Below are 14032 nucleotides of genomic sequence, written 5' to 3' on the forward strand. Positions count from 1 at the left end.
GTAACCTCATTTTTATTCTAAGGAAAACCTGGGTAAAACACAAACCTTCATCCTCAGAAGAATTGAATACTGACTGTTACATAGTCATAAAACAATCCCAGAAGTTCACTCTATAACATCAAAACTAGAAACTCTCGCCGAAGCCACTGAGGGAAAATGTTTGCATAACTTTAAGTCATGCAAATATTTAACTAATGCAAATGTTTGCATAACTTTAAGTCGTGCCATTATTTAGAGTCAATTGCAATTAACAATTTCATTACAATTGAATCCATCTTGTATAAGCAAACTAACATATAGCCCTGATAATCTTCCTCTCCCCTCCTGTATTGCATCCATCAGCAAATCCTACTGGTTTTTACCGTGCAAATTTTCCTTGAGTCTGTCTTCCTCTATCTCCTCCAACACCACCCTAGTCTAGGCTACCTTCACCTGGGGAGTGGGGGTGGACGGATGACCTAGTTTTCTTGTGGTTTACACATATCCCTTTTATCACCTCTCTAATCTCAACACAACAGGCAGAGTCGCTTTTTCACAATATAATGTGACCCTGTCACCTCCCAGACTAAACCACTTAAACACCTTCCTAATTTTGTAGACAAAACTTCCTAACTAACCACCCCTGAATGGCCAGGCGCCTTGCCCACCTCTCCATCCCTTCTCACTGCTCAGACAGATTCCATCCCGCTCTCTCTGCTCCAGCCAGACTGGCCTCTTTTATTCCCTATTTTCCAGCTTCCTGGCCTCCACAGAGCTTTTGCTCACGCTTTGCTCTGTGCCTGAAGGTTCTTCCAACCCTCAACCTTCTGACATCAAGAACAGTCTCCACCTCTGAGAAGCACCTTCTGACCTCCCTGTGGTGGTCCCTTACTCCTATCGCATGGCATGAACAATACATCCAACAAATCTTCTACCAAAAATGCTCTTAGTAACCTCATTTTTATTCTAAGGAAAACCTGGGTAAAACACAAACCTTCATCCTCAGAAGAATTGAATACTGACTGTTACATAGTCATAAAACGATCCCAGAAGTTCACTCTAAAACATCAAAACTAGAAACGCTCACTGATGTCACTGAGGGAAAAAAATCATGATACAAAAATGAGAGAGAGAGAGAGAGGGAGAGAGAGAGAGAGGGACTGCGCGATAGCCATAGTAGTGGGTAAAAGCTAAAGAGCTTAATTTCTATCATGATATTCAACAGAACTGAAGGAACATGAGCCAATAGCTCTAAGGTCCAGGTCTGCACAAGGTGCCTCCTGCTGGGTGCGGGGTTCTGTCGGCTCCAACAATGCATCTCAGATGGGCTAACTGTTATGGACATGGCCCCTGCAAAATCTATCAAAGAATAATAATTTGCATGCTAAGTTACCATTTTTAGGAGGGAGAATGAGCGTGAGTTTGGTTTTGTCAAATAAAAGCAAAATCAAGATTATGAAGAGGAAAGGGAAGAAGAAATATATCACCTGGGACCTTAGTGATTTTGCTCCCCTTGGAAGAGCTACTTGACAGACAGCTTTCAAAGATGCCACTGTGGCCTGTCTTCTCCAGACCCATGTGACTTGGTCACCACAGAAAACAATTACAGATGTTGGAGGACTTTAAAATATCTTAAAAGCTTAGCAGTTCATCGTATGCCACAGAGTATCTGTGTGTGATGTCCTTCTGCTGGCCACCCCCTCAGTTAAGCCAGGAGCGCGCCTCTCGCCTCAGTGGAACATCATACATCGATGTGTAGGAAGTTTGCTGTGCCAGCAAGTAAGTGACAAAGAGGCCTTGAGAGAATTGGGAAACAAATTGGAATATGATTTGGTCCTGCTCCCTCGGAAGATAAGTTTGTAGAAGGTATTCAGATTAGAAGCATTAGATAAATACTGTAATGTAAAAATGGCACATCCTGCTCTCTACACTACAGAAATACCTGCACAAGTGACCAAAGAAATGTGTACAATAACGGTGGGGACTGCAGCACCATGTGTAATCCTAATACCATGAAAACCACCTCATTTGAAAAACATTTATATTTCTGAGACCAAGTCTCGCTCTTGTCCCCCAGGCTGGAGTGCAATGATGTGATCTCAGCTCACTGAAACCTCCGCCTCCTGGGTTTAAGCCATACTCCTGCCTCAGCCTCCCAGGTAGCAGGGATTTCAGGCGTGAGCCACCGAGACTGGTTTGAAAAACATTTGTAAAGGGTTCAATAAATTACACAAACCATGGAAGAAATGCTGTTTTCACCATCCATGGCGAGGATTAGCATGAAGATGACTGATTCTACTGGTCCCATTATTGATAGAGCAATCAGTGAACCAGGAACATCCTGGCTATAGGATGCTACTGTAATAGGTCTCCTATTATTATAAATGAAAAATTTGAGGCACCTTACTCACCCAAGCCTTCCATGGCAGCAAAGAAGATTTTTATCCGGAAGTGAATTATTGTCTAAGGTCTCCGGGATTCCTCAGTTTGACATGTATAAGGCGCAGTTGGTCCGTCTCACAGCCTCAGACGTAAGGAGGTAAGGAAGAGGACATGTGTGTCTCAGGATTAATGCCCCATGATTAACCCGGTTGATTGTATGTTAACAGAAATAGGTTAACCTGGTTGATTGAAACGGGTTAAAACACAACACGAGGCAGTCCCTGGGTTGGATCGAACCACCAACCTTTCGGTTAACAGCCCAACGCGCTAACCGCTAACAGATTGCACCACTGAGACCATGACTACCGTTTCTACAGGATGCTGTAGGCAGGGCGCACTCACCAAACTATCCCCAACCCTTCTGTCCTCAGGATGACTGAGGAGGCCTTGGAAAACCGGTGACATTAGAGACCGGTGAGTCGCTCTGGTCACGTTGAACACCCGCGGGTTGGGAGATTCTGGAGCCAGGACAGCCGAATGGCCTTCCCCCACCCTGCCCCTGGCCTGCTTCGGAAGTCCCTGGGAACGCCCCCATCCGAAACCTGCACGAGATGCCTGGTGGCCCAAGGGAAGATGAACGCCCGGCGGGCGCCCCGGATGGCTCTTCCCATTCTTTGTTCCACCTTCACCTAGTGAGGGAGCCTGTGCCCAGCTGCTCAGTGGCTTTCGGGGCGCTGCGGAGCTGCCGCTGCCGTCTTGGGATCCTGTGCCCCGATTGCTGGCTCTACCAGGGCAGGGATGTGCTGAGGGTCGCTGGTGGGTCTTCTCGCAAGGAGTAGGGTCTGGCACTCACCAGGGCCCACGACTAGCACTTGTAGAACGAATCCGTCGTCGCCTTTTGCTTTTAGTCCTTTGAAGAACCCTGAAAACAGAAATCACAAACTGTTTTCCCATGGGGAAGTTTTGTTTTGTTTTGTTTGTTGACAGACTCTCACTCGGTGGCCCAGGCTGGAGTGCAGTGGTGTAAACTTGGCTCACTTCAGCCTCCACCAGCCTCCAGCCCCTGATGCCAAGCGATCTTGCCTCAGCCCCAGGTAGCTGGGACAACAGGTGCGCCGCCACGCCCGGCTAATTTTGTATTTTTTGTACAGATCGAATTTCGCCACGTCGCCGACTGGTCGCGAAGGGGAAGTAAGTTCTTTCTAGAAAGCATTGATTCCCATTGATTTCTAGCATTCCCAGAAGAGGGCAAGGGGCGAGGCCCTCTAGGGGCCAGCGGCAAGAAAAGGGCCCTGCCCCTCTCTTGCCACTTGGCATGGTAGAGCTGAGGGTCTCAGCTGCGCCGATTTTGGGTGTGTGTCTGGGGCCGGAGGCTGGGAGCGCGGCAGGGGGTGGGTCCACCAGGGAATTGCCAGGAGGAGGGCCGGTGGTCGGTAGAGTCGGACCCCGGACCCGGGAGACAAAACTTCGCAGTAGCTTTGTGTAGCGGTGAGGGCTGCACCACGGAGAGACGAGAAGTGTTTTTTTATTGTAGCAGAGTAGGGAAAAAAGGGAGGAAAATGGAGAGACACCAAGAAGGAGGGAAATCTATGAGGACCCTTCCATCTCCAAAACAAAAGCAGCCCTGTATTAAGCTCAAAGAAGGAGTCCGGCCGCGTCAGCTCCTGTGGCTCGCTGTGATCCTAGTGAGGCCGCAGCAAACTCGGCTCCAATCGGAGTCACTGCAGTGTCCCTTCTAGGGTGTAGGGCTCTTCTTTCCCTTTAGCCTCCAACCTCAGCCTGGCCTGCGCCATTTACCTGCGATTAGAGAGGGTACAACTTCCTGTGGCTTCCTGTGGCTTCAGCGTTCTCTGTAGCGGCAGGAATAGAAGGAACCCGTAACCTGCACGCGGGGGTCACGTCATCTTGAAAGGCTAGACTTTTGCCCCCTCTCTGAGCAAGTGCAACACCCAAAAGCTGAGGAGCTCCCTCTCAGTCAGCCTTATTGGAATCTTTTACTGTTGACAGGGTGTGGCCGTACCTGTCCCTTTAGCTCAGATATTTCAAACATCCGTAGGGCCTTTTCAGGCCAAATCAGAAATGAACAAAGATGAGAGTTCACACTCCAACCGGGTATTTTAAGTGAAACCTAAAGAATACAATAAAATGTAAACTTAATGACATTCCCCAACCTCAATTTTTAATTTTATTTTTATTTATTTGCTATCAGTAAATGACTGAAGTATAATCCACACAGGCCAAAGTGTGCTAATCTTAACTTCGCTTCTCAGTGCATTTTGACAAAAGAAACCCTCACCTAGATCAAGTTACGGACATTTTCTCATTAGAGCCTCTTTCCAGTCACTCCTCACCCCATCCCCACTTAGGCAGTCACCATTCTGATTTCTATCTGTGATTTACTTTTGCTTCTTCTTGAAATCATGTAAAGGTGCCTCTCCCACAGAAGATAAATTTGCTAAATGTACTGAAGTTTGAGGCATTATACAATGCCGGATGCAGTGGCTCATGCCTGTAAATCCTGACACTTTGTGAGGCCTCACAGCTGTTTGAGCCCAGGAGTTTGGAGACCGGCTTGTGCAACATGGTGAAATCCCTTCTCTACAAAACATACAAAAATTAGCAGGGCATGATGGCCCACGCCTGTAGTCCCAGCTACTGGGAAGGCTGAGAGATGCGAGGATCGCTTGAGCATGGGAAGTTGAGGCTGCAGTGAGACCTGATTGGGCCACTGCGCTCCAGCCTGACAGACAGAATGAGACCCTGTCACAAAAACTAAATGTAATATGGCAGTGGCCCATCCAGTTCTCTACACTAGAGAAATATCAGTGGCCACAGATGTGTGTAAAAGAATGATGATTTTGGGATTCTTTGTAATCCTAAAACCAAGAAGCCAACCTCATTTCAAACACATTTTGAAATGGGTTAAATAAATCATGCACACACTAAGGCCAAAAAATGCTGTTTTCAAAAATGATGGAGAGGATTATGATGATGATGAATGATTCCACTGGTCACGTTATTGATAGAGCAATCAGTAAATCCAGGCACATCCTGGGGATAGGACACCTCTCTAGGCCTCCTATTAAAAATGAAAAAATTGAAGCTGGTATATAACACTTCCAAGCCTATAAAGGGCAGCATAAGGATTTTATTGCATCAGAAGTGACTCCTTTGGTCTCTGTTTCTTGTATACAGGCACAAGACAGCCTGACTTTTTAGGAGATGCTCTAGCAGAATTGGACCTGGCGAGGCGGGGGCCACACCTTGACAAGGATCCCTGTTAACTGTAACTAGAACCCTGGGAAGAGAAAACCCTCCCTGCCATGGGCATACCAGGCCGGCCTGGAACCACCAATCTTTGGGACTTAGGACTATGGGAGCGAACGGGGAAGATTCTTTAGTGATCGAAAATACAGGAGCGCTTTAAAAGCTAGAGGAGGCATCCCTGGGTGGGCTCGAACCACCGACCTTTCAGTTAACAGCCGAACATGCTAACCGATTGCGCCACAGAGACGCTTAGGAGCAACTCCACTGGGCACTGTAGGCAGGGCGCACTCACCAAACTCTTATCCCTTCCAGCCTCAAGGCCCGCCCGACAGGACGACCGTACAAGGCCTGGGGACATCGGAGAGATTAGAGAGCGGTGAGTCGCGCTGGTCATGTAGGACACCCACGCTGGGAGACTCTGGAACCTGAAGGTCAGCCCAATGGCCTTTGCTCGCTCTGCCCTTGACCTGCTTCAGCAGGCCCCGGAAAGGCCCCAGTCGGCGACCGAGCCGCCTGGGGGCCCAAGGGAAGCTGAACGCCCGGCGGGCTCCCGGGATGGCTCTTCGAGTGCTTTGCGCCGCCTTCACCCAGTGAGAGAGCCTGTGCCCACCCTGCCGAGTCGCCACCGGGGCCGCTGCGGAGCTGCCGCTGCAGTGTTGGGATCCTGTGTCCCGCACGGGGGCTCCCCCAGGGCAGGGATGGGGTGAGGCTCACTCGCGAGGAGCAGGGTCTGACACTCAGCAGGGCGCACAGCTAGGGCTTGTTGAATGAATTCATCGCCTTTAGCTTTCAGTCTTTTGAAGAGCCCTGAGAATGAAAATCAAGAGACATTTTTCCAAGGGGAAGTTGTTTCGCAAAGCGTTTATTCAGGTTGACTTCTCGGCACCCCGCGGGGCGGGCCAGGAGCAGGGCGTCCAGTGCACCCTCTGCTGGGCGGTGGAGCCGCCGGGGCTCAGCTGGGAGGGGTCGGGTCGTGGGGCGGGAGGGCGGAGCGGGGAGAGAGAAAAGCGGGGAAAGAAGCCCGGGAGAGGTGGACCAGACAGCCGCACCTCCTAAAAGGTTCGTGCAGAGGCACAGGCGGGAGAAGAATTATTTTGTTTTGTTTTGTTGCCTTTTGGCCTTTGTTTTTTTTTTTTTTTTCTGCTTTTTTTTTTTTTTGTTTTTTTTTTTTTTTTTTCTGCTTTTGTTTTTGGTGGTTTTTTTTGAGAGGGAGTCTTGCTCTGTCGCCCAGACTGGAGTGCAGTGGCATGATCTCACTGCGAACTCCGCCTCCTGGGTTCAAGGGATTCTCCTGCCTCAGCTTCCTACATAGCTGAGATTACAGGCGCCCACCACCACGCCCAACTAACTTTAGTATTTTTAGTGGAAATGGGGTTTCACCATGTTGGCCAGGCTGGTCTCGAACTCCTGACTGCCCACTTTAGCCTCCCAAAGTGCTGGGATTACAGGTTGAGCAACCCCGCCCGGCAGAGAATTGTTTTTTTATTGTAGCAGAATGAGGAGGAATTGAAGGGAAAACGGAGATAGAACCTGAAAGACCCCAAATGGGAGAACCTGTAGCTCCCAAGAATAAGATCTTCCAGAAGAACTAGGCCCAGAACTAGGTGTCTGGGAACCCTGAAAGCCTTGCAGGAGTAGCATCACCCTGACCCTCTGCCTTCCTTTAGGCAAAGGACATGCTTCGATTGTTTGTTCAATTGTCTGTGTTAAATAAATAAAACCCTTTTGATGTATCTTTGAAATTACGTTGGTTCTATTACCTTGTGATTACAAACAATGCTGCAGTCATCATTCTGTACACTTCTCATGGGCCACTTGTGTATTTCTATGGGGTAGAGGCCTGGAGAGCAGTTGTCCCAGCAGAGTGATTACCTGGGTTTGTTGTTGTTGTTTTTGTTTGTTTGTTTTATTTTGAAAAGGACTCTCACTCTGTTGCTGAGGCTGGAGTGTGCAGTGGTGCGATCTCGGCTCACTGCAACCTCCGCCTCCTGGGTTCAAGCGATGCCCTGCCTCAGCCTCCCGAGTAGCTGGGATTACAGTCACCTGCCACCACACTGGGCTAATTGCTGTAGTTTTAGTAGAGACGGGGTTACACCATCTTGGCTAGGCTGGTCTTGAACTCCTGACCTCTTGATCCACCTGCCTTGGCCTCCCAAAGTGCTGGAATTACAGGCATAAGCCACCATGCCCAGCCTACATGGTTTTTGCATATTTATTTATTTATTTATTTTTGAGACAGAGTCTTGCTCTGGGACCTGGAGTCGCATGCTGGGGCGCAGTGGTTTGATCTCAACTCACTGCAACCTCTGCTCCCCAGCTTCAAGTGATTCTCCTGCTTCAGCCTCCTGAGTAGCTGAGATTTCAGACTCAAGCCACCACACCAGGTTAATTGTTGTATTTTTAGCAGAGATGGGATTTTACCACGTTGGCCAGGCTGGTCTCAAACTCCTGACCTCAAGTGATCCGCCCGCCCGGGCCGCTCAAACTGCTGGGATTACAGGTGTGAGCCACAGCGCCCAGTAATTACATGGTTTTTCTATCCTTCCATTTTTTGGAATTATTTTGGCTTATTAGCTGTTGCTCTTTCTTTTGTTGTGTCAGTGATGGTTTTAGAGTTTCTAGACTACATCTTGATCAGTCTGCCATCAAGTGACATTGTACCTCCTTTTCCGGCCTTTATGCTACTGTTGTCATGTAATTTGATTTTAGACATGTTATAAGCCCCAGAATTCATTATTCTTGCTTTTATTTAATCTGTCAAATTTTTAAAAATATTTAAATAATAAGAAAATAATAAATGTACATGCACAGCGACTTTCGGTCATCTCCATTGCCTTGTATGGGTCCAAATTTCTGCCTTGTATCCCTGTTTTTAGGCCTGGAGGACTCCTTTAACATCTTTTGTAGTGTGCTTTGGTGAATTGTGTCTCCAGGCTGGCGTGCAATGGCACAATCTCGGCTCACTGCAACCTCCGCCTCCTGGGTTCAAGCGATTCTTCCACCTCAGCCTCCCGAGTAGCTGGGGCTACAGGCGCGAGCCACCACGCCCGGCTCATTTTTGTATTTTTAGTAGAGATGGGGTTTCACCATATTGGCCAGGATGGTCTGGATCTCTTGACCTCATCATCTGCTCACCTCAGCCTGGCAAAGTGCTGGGAATACAGGCGTGAGCCACGCACCCGGCCTTTTTTGCTATGTCTTTAAATGTCCTTATTTCAGTCACATTTTGGAGGACTTTCCCATTTGGCATAGAATTCTAGGGAAACTTTCTTTCACTACTTCAGGATGTTGCCACTCTCACGCTTTGTCATTGATATATCATCTTTCCTGTTTTCGTAAAACTGGCATAAAGTGGGCTTCCTGTACTTTTTATATAATTTTTGGATTGTGTATTTAAATTAAAAATATTAAATTAAAATACCAAAAGGCCCTGGGTGAGGTGGCTCATGCCTGTAATCCCAGCACTGTGGGAAGGGGAGGTGGAGGACCGCTTGAGGCCCAGAGTTGGAGACCAGCCTGGGCAAGATATCAAGGCCCTGTCTCTACCCTATGTATGTACATAGAAGTCCGAGATTCATTTTAAGTTCTCCAACAATCGCTGAAAGTAAAATGTGCCCACCCTGAGGGTCAGACCTACCTGCTGACTTGCAATCTGTGTTAGTGAGACATTCTCAACAGCATTTGCTTTCCCTAGCCAAGTGGTTTTTGTGTTTTCCTCACACCTGAATGTCTTCAGTGTAAAACTTGTCAGAAATCATTTTCTTTGCTAAAAGATTTCAAAATACTCTTCCTTCAAGTGAGTGCATTAAAATGAATTTCTCAGCCAGGCATGGTGGCTCACGCCTGTAATCCCAGCACTTTGGGAGGCCAAGCCAGGCAGATCACCTGAGGTCGGGAGTTAGACACCAGACTGACCAACATGAAGAAACGCCATCTCAAAAAAAAAAAAAAAATAGCCAATTATAGTGGTACATGCCTGGAGCCTCAACTACTTGGGAGGCTGAGGCAAGAGAATCGCTTGAACCCAGGAGGCAGAGGTTGCAGTGAGCCGAAATGGCACCATTGCACTCCAGCCTCCATCTCAAAAAAGAAAAAATAAATAAATAAATTTCTCAGTTGCATCCCTGGAATCCATGGAAAACCCAGGAGAGACAATCAAGTGCTACAGAAGCGAGCACTGATCCGGGGAGGACCGCGCGTGGCTTCCTCACTAGGAGTCAGGGCAAAGTTACCTGCTTTGGTCTCCAGTGCAGACCCGAACTCGGTTCAACTGCAACAGGAGGACCCGGCCCAGAGGAGGCGGACTTCCTTTTCAGGGGCCTTCAGATAGGAAATCTCCTAGGATTTCTTTCTTTCTCTTTGATCTACTTCCAACTCTTTTCTCTAAGACCTTTTTCGGATCCCTCCTGCCCAGGGCCTAAGGGGGCAGTGCCCTTCCCTACAGGTCCCTTCCTGCCTGGGTGTCTTCCGAGCCCAAGATCACCCTGAAAGATTCTGCCCACCAGAGACAGCGAGAGGACCAAGGAGGGTGGCGGATGCGGTGGGAACCACAGATTCACCGCGCACCTGCACATCCCGGGCTCTTCTCAAATTGAAGCTTCCCCCTGAAGCTTCTCTTCAAGTCACAGGGAAAGGAAGGGTAGCTGCCGACCCAGCGGGAGAAGCCCCTAGGGAGGACCTGGCCCTACCCCCTGGGCCCTGAAGACAGGCTTGGCCAAGGCTGATTTTGACTGGGAGCCCCAAAGAAAAGGCTCAAGGGCAGCCCAAGCTCCAACCCCAAGATTAAGGCTTTCAAATGTCTGATCTCTTCCAGGTTGGTCAGTAGAAGCTATCCCGCCTTTATCAGGAGACTCCTTTGCCAAAATTCAAAGACCTGGGATTCTTGCTGCTTGCAACAAAGAAAGCCAATCACTGAGATGGTTATTCCCAAGGAATGGGTTTTAATAGGGTGCTGCAGTGGGGGAGATGAGAACTCAATCTCAAATCCATCTCCCTGACCAACCAAAACCAGAGGTTTAGATCGCAGGGAAGAAATGTAACAACGTATAAGAAAATAGGAACTAGGGAGGGCAAGGAAGCAATCATAGTGAATTAAGGATCCAGCATCTCACTGTCTGGATGACTCTCAGTTCTTTGATAGCTTGAGAGGCCTGAAGGAACTCAAATAAAACAAACATTAAGTTTCAAGTTTAAGAACAGAAGCTTTCTATGTTTACCAAAAAATCTACATTTTCTTGGTTTCAGACCAAAAAAGAGAAAGATTGTACAGTCTGCAGTTAACTAAATAGAAAGCCAAATAATTTTCTGAACAACAGGATGTATGGGGTCAAAGAATGACCACCCTACAGAACTGTTTTTTGGCCTGAACATAGGGAATGATAAAGCTGCATCAACTAAATGGGATTAAGCTGCAGGTGTGGGCCGGATGTGGTGGCTCACACCTGTAACCCCAGCACTTTGCGAGGCTGTGGGCGGATCACTTGAGACCAAGAGTTTGAGACCAGCCTGACCAACATGGTGAAACCCTGTCTCTAATAAAAATACAAAAATTAGCCAGGCGAAATGGTGGGCACCTGTAATCCCAGCTACTAGGGAGGCTGAAGAAGAACTATTGCTTGAACCTGGGAAATGGCGGTTGTCATGAGGCGAAATTGTGCCACTGCATTCCAGCCTGGGCAACAGACCGAGATACCTTCTCAAACAAAAACAAAAGCCTGCAGGTTAAAAAAAAAAAAAAATCTGGATTTTGGTTCAGAGCCCCTGGACCTTCCTCGAGAGTTTCCTCTTTCCTTGAAAAAGGAAGCCTGTCTCAGTTTCTGCATCTCTCTGAGTCCTTCTGGAGATTGAGGAGAGTGAGGTCGCAGTGCTTGGCCCCCCTCTGACTCTGGAGACCTCCAATCCCGTGGGTCAACCTGGTCCAGTGCACAGGCCCCAGCTCTGGCAACCATCTCGCCCCACTTTGCTCCCAGCGAAGGACCTTTCTAGGTCAGATGCGCGGTGAACCCGGGAGAGGGCAAGGTGCAGCCAGGACAGCCAGGACAGTTGCTTGCTGCAGCCAGGACAGGGCAACTCGCTCCGCGGTTTTTGGCTCTGGATGCCGCGAGCGCTGTGGTCCTGCGGAACGCTGTCTCCCTCTTGTGGAGAAAGTGTGGAGGGCAGCGAGGGCTGCACCTGCACCTGCTGAGGCAAGCGGCAGTTCCGGGATCTCAAGGCAAAAGACATTTGTCATCTGAGAGGCTGGACTCAGTTATTATAATTTTAAATTTTTCAATAAAAACCGAATGGAAATTTGTTTCCTTACTTGTAGAAATCTCCTCACAAGAACTCCCTTCTTATATTCCGGGGCAAATAGGGTATTCCACGAAGACATAGGGTAGACTGCGGCTCTGATCTGCAGCCCTCCATGCCCTGCGCAGGAGCACCAGGGCACGGTCAAAGTCCTTCCCCGACACAAAGCAAGGGTGTTATGTCTACAACCAAACGAGGACCCTCACAGCCCCCAAAATGCACTGTTTTTATTCCAAAGAAAACCACCAGTTCTGAATACAACTTCTACCTAGCTCTATTAGCTGACTACACGTCTCCCCAGCACAGAAATCCTACAAATTCCCGTAAATACTGTGGTGAAAAGCAGGAGCTACCCAGGCGCGGCGGATCACACCTGTAATCCTAGCACTTTAGGAGCCTGGGCAGATCACTTGAGCCCAAGAGTTGGAGACCAGCCTGAGAACATGTTGAAACCTCTAGGAAAAAAGAAAAAAAGAAAGAGAAAGAAAGAAAAGGAGGCTGGGCGTAGTGGCTTACGTCTGTAATCCCAGCACTTTGGGAGGCCGAAGCCGGCGGATCATGAACTCAGGAGATCGATACCATCTGGCTAACGTGGTGAAACCCGTCTCTACGAAATATACAAAACATTCGCTGGGTGTGGTGGCATGGGCCTGTAGTCCCAGCTACTTGGAGGCTGTGACAGGAGAATCCCTTGTACCTGGCAGGTGGCGGTTGCAGTGAGCCAAGCGAGACACCACCAGTGCACTCCAGCCTGGGCGAAAACGAGACGCCATCTCAAAAAAAGAAAAGAGAAAAAGAGAGAGACAGGAGAAGGGGAGGCGCGAGGGGAGGGGAGGAGAGTGGGGCGGAGGGAGGGAGAAAAACACAAAAAGCACAAATTAGCCTAGCCGTGGTGGCGGGTGCTTGTCCTACTCAGGGGGCCTGAGATAGGAAGATTGCCAGAGCCGAGATGTGCCACTGCTCCAGCAGAGGCCATCTAAGACCTAACGTCTGGGGGATGGCGGGAAAACACTAACGTTGTTAAGAACTGTTAAAAGTCCTCTGTGGCTCATGCCTATAATCCCAGCACTTTGGGAGGTCGAGGCTGGTGGATGACGAAGTCAAGAGATGAAAACCATCCTGGTCAACATGGTGAAACCCCGTCTGTACTAAAAATGCAAAAATTAGCTGGGCATGGTGGTGCACGCCTGTAGTCCCAGCTACTCGGGAGGCTGAGGCAGGAGAATTGCTTGAACCCAGGAGGCGGAGATGGCGGTGAGGCGAGATCGCGCCATTGCACTCCAGCCTGGGTAACAAGACCGAAACTCAGCCTCAGAAGTAAGAAAAAAAAAAAAAATCGTTTAAAGCCCTGAACCGCCGATGTACAAAAGCTAGAAGCCTGCGCTCCACCTAAAGAGCACTTAACGTTCAAAAACAAGTAAATAACACCTGTCCAAGGACAATAACAGAAAACGCCAAGATCAACCCCTGAAAACAAGTGATTATGAGGAAACAGAGTTGCTACCTATCCTTCACACTACGAAGGATCAGGGGAAAGCGCGAACGCAGTCCCCCACTACCACAAATTATGCAGTCGAGTTTCCCACATTTGGGGAAATCGCAGGGGTCAGCACATCCGGAGTGCAATGGATAAACCTCGCCCTGGGAAAACCACCTTCGTGATCATGGCATCGCCCCTGCCAGGTAAGTATGACTTCATTCGCCTCCGCCCCGACACAGCCTCATACCCCTCACCCTTTACACGCACGGTCACTTGCGGCGGGCACCGCACCCCCAGCCCTCCTGGCCCGGACACACAGCTGGGACTCGCAGGTCCGACCAGCGGTCCGGGACTCGCTCCCACAGCGGGGACTCCTTCGTCGGGAAGCAGCAGGTGGCCAAGCAGCAGCCCCTGCGCCGCCTCATCTACATAAAGTCGCCGTCTCCGTGATGTCACCGGCAGCGCCTTCCCAGTCCCAGTCTGCTCTTCCGCCACTCAGCCGACCAACCCGCTGCCGGAGCCGGCGGGGAAGTGACGTCGGCCTCTCCCTCCTTTCCCTCCTGTCCCCGCCCCTTGTCTCCCACCAAGAAGCGGGTACTTAATCTGTGTCCTGTGGAGACCGCCTTTGGCGGCCAG

General features: G+C 49.3%; 2 non-coding genes across 2 annotated transcripts; both read right to left on the reverse strand.

Moving 5' to 3' along the window:
• Nucleotides 1-5801: 5801 nt before the first annotated feature.
• On the reverse strand, nucleotides 5802-5875 carry TRNAN-GUU. The gene has a single exon. It is a non-coding gene; the product is annotated as a tRNA-Asn (tRNA).
• A 7568-nt stretch (nucleotides 5876-13443) lies between these two features.
• LOC119468419 lies at nucleotides 13444-13607 on the reverse strand. Its single transcript, XR_005197099.1, has one exon. It is a non-coding gene; the product is annotated as a U1 spliceosomal RNA (small nuclear RNA).
• Between the last annotated feature and the right edge of the window lie 425 nt (nucleotides 13608-14032).

The sequence above is a fragment of the Cebus imitator genome, unplaced genomic scaffold (assembly GCF_001604975.1).
Source record: "Cebus imitator isolate Cc_AM_T3 unplaced genomic scaffold, Cebus_imitator-1.0 Scaffold427, whole genome shotgun sequence".
In the NCBI taxonomy this organism is placed as follows: domain Eukaryota; kingdom Metazoa; phylum Chordata; class Mammalia; order Primates; family Cebidae; genus Cebus; species Cebus imitator.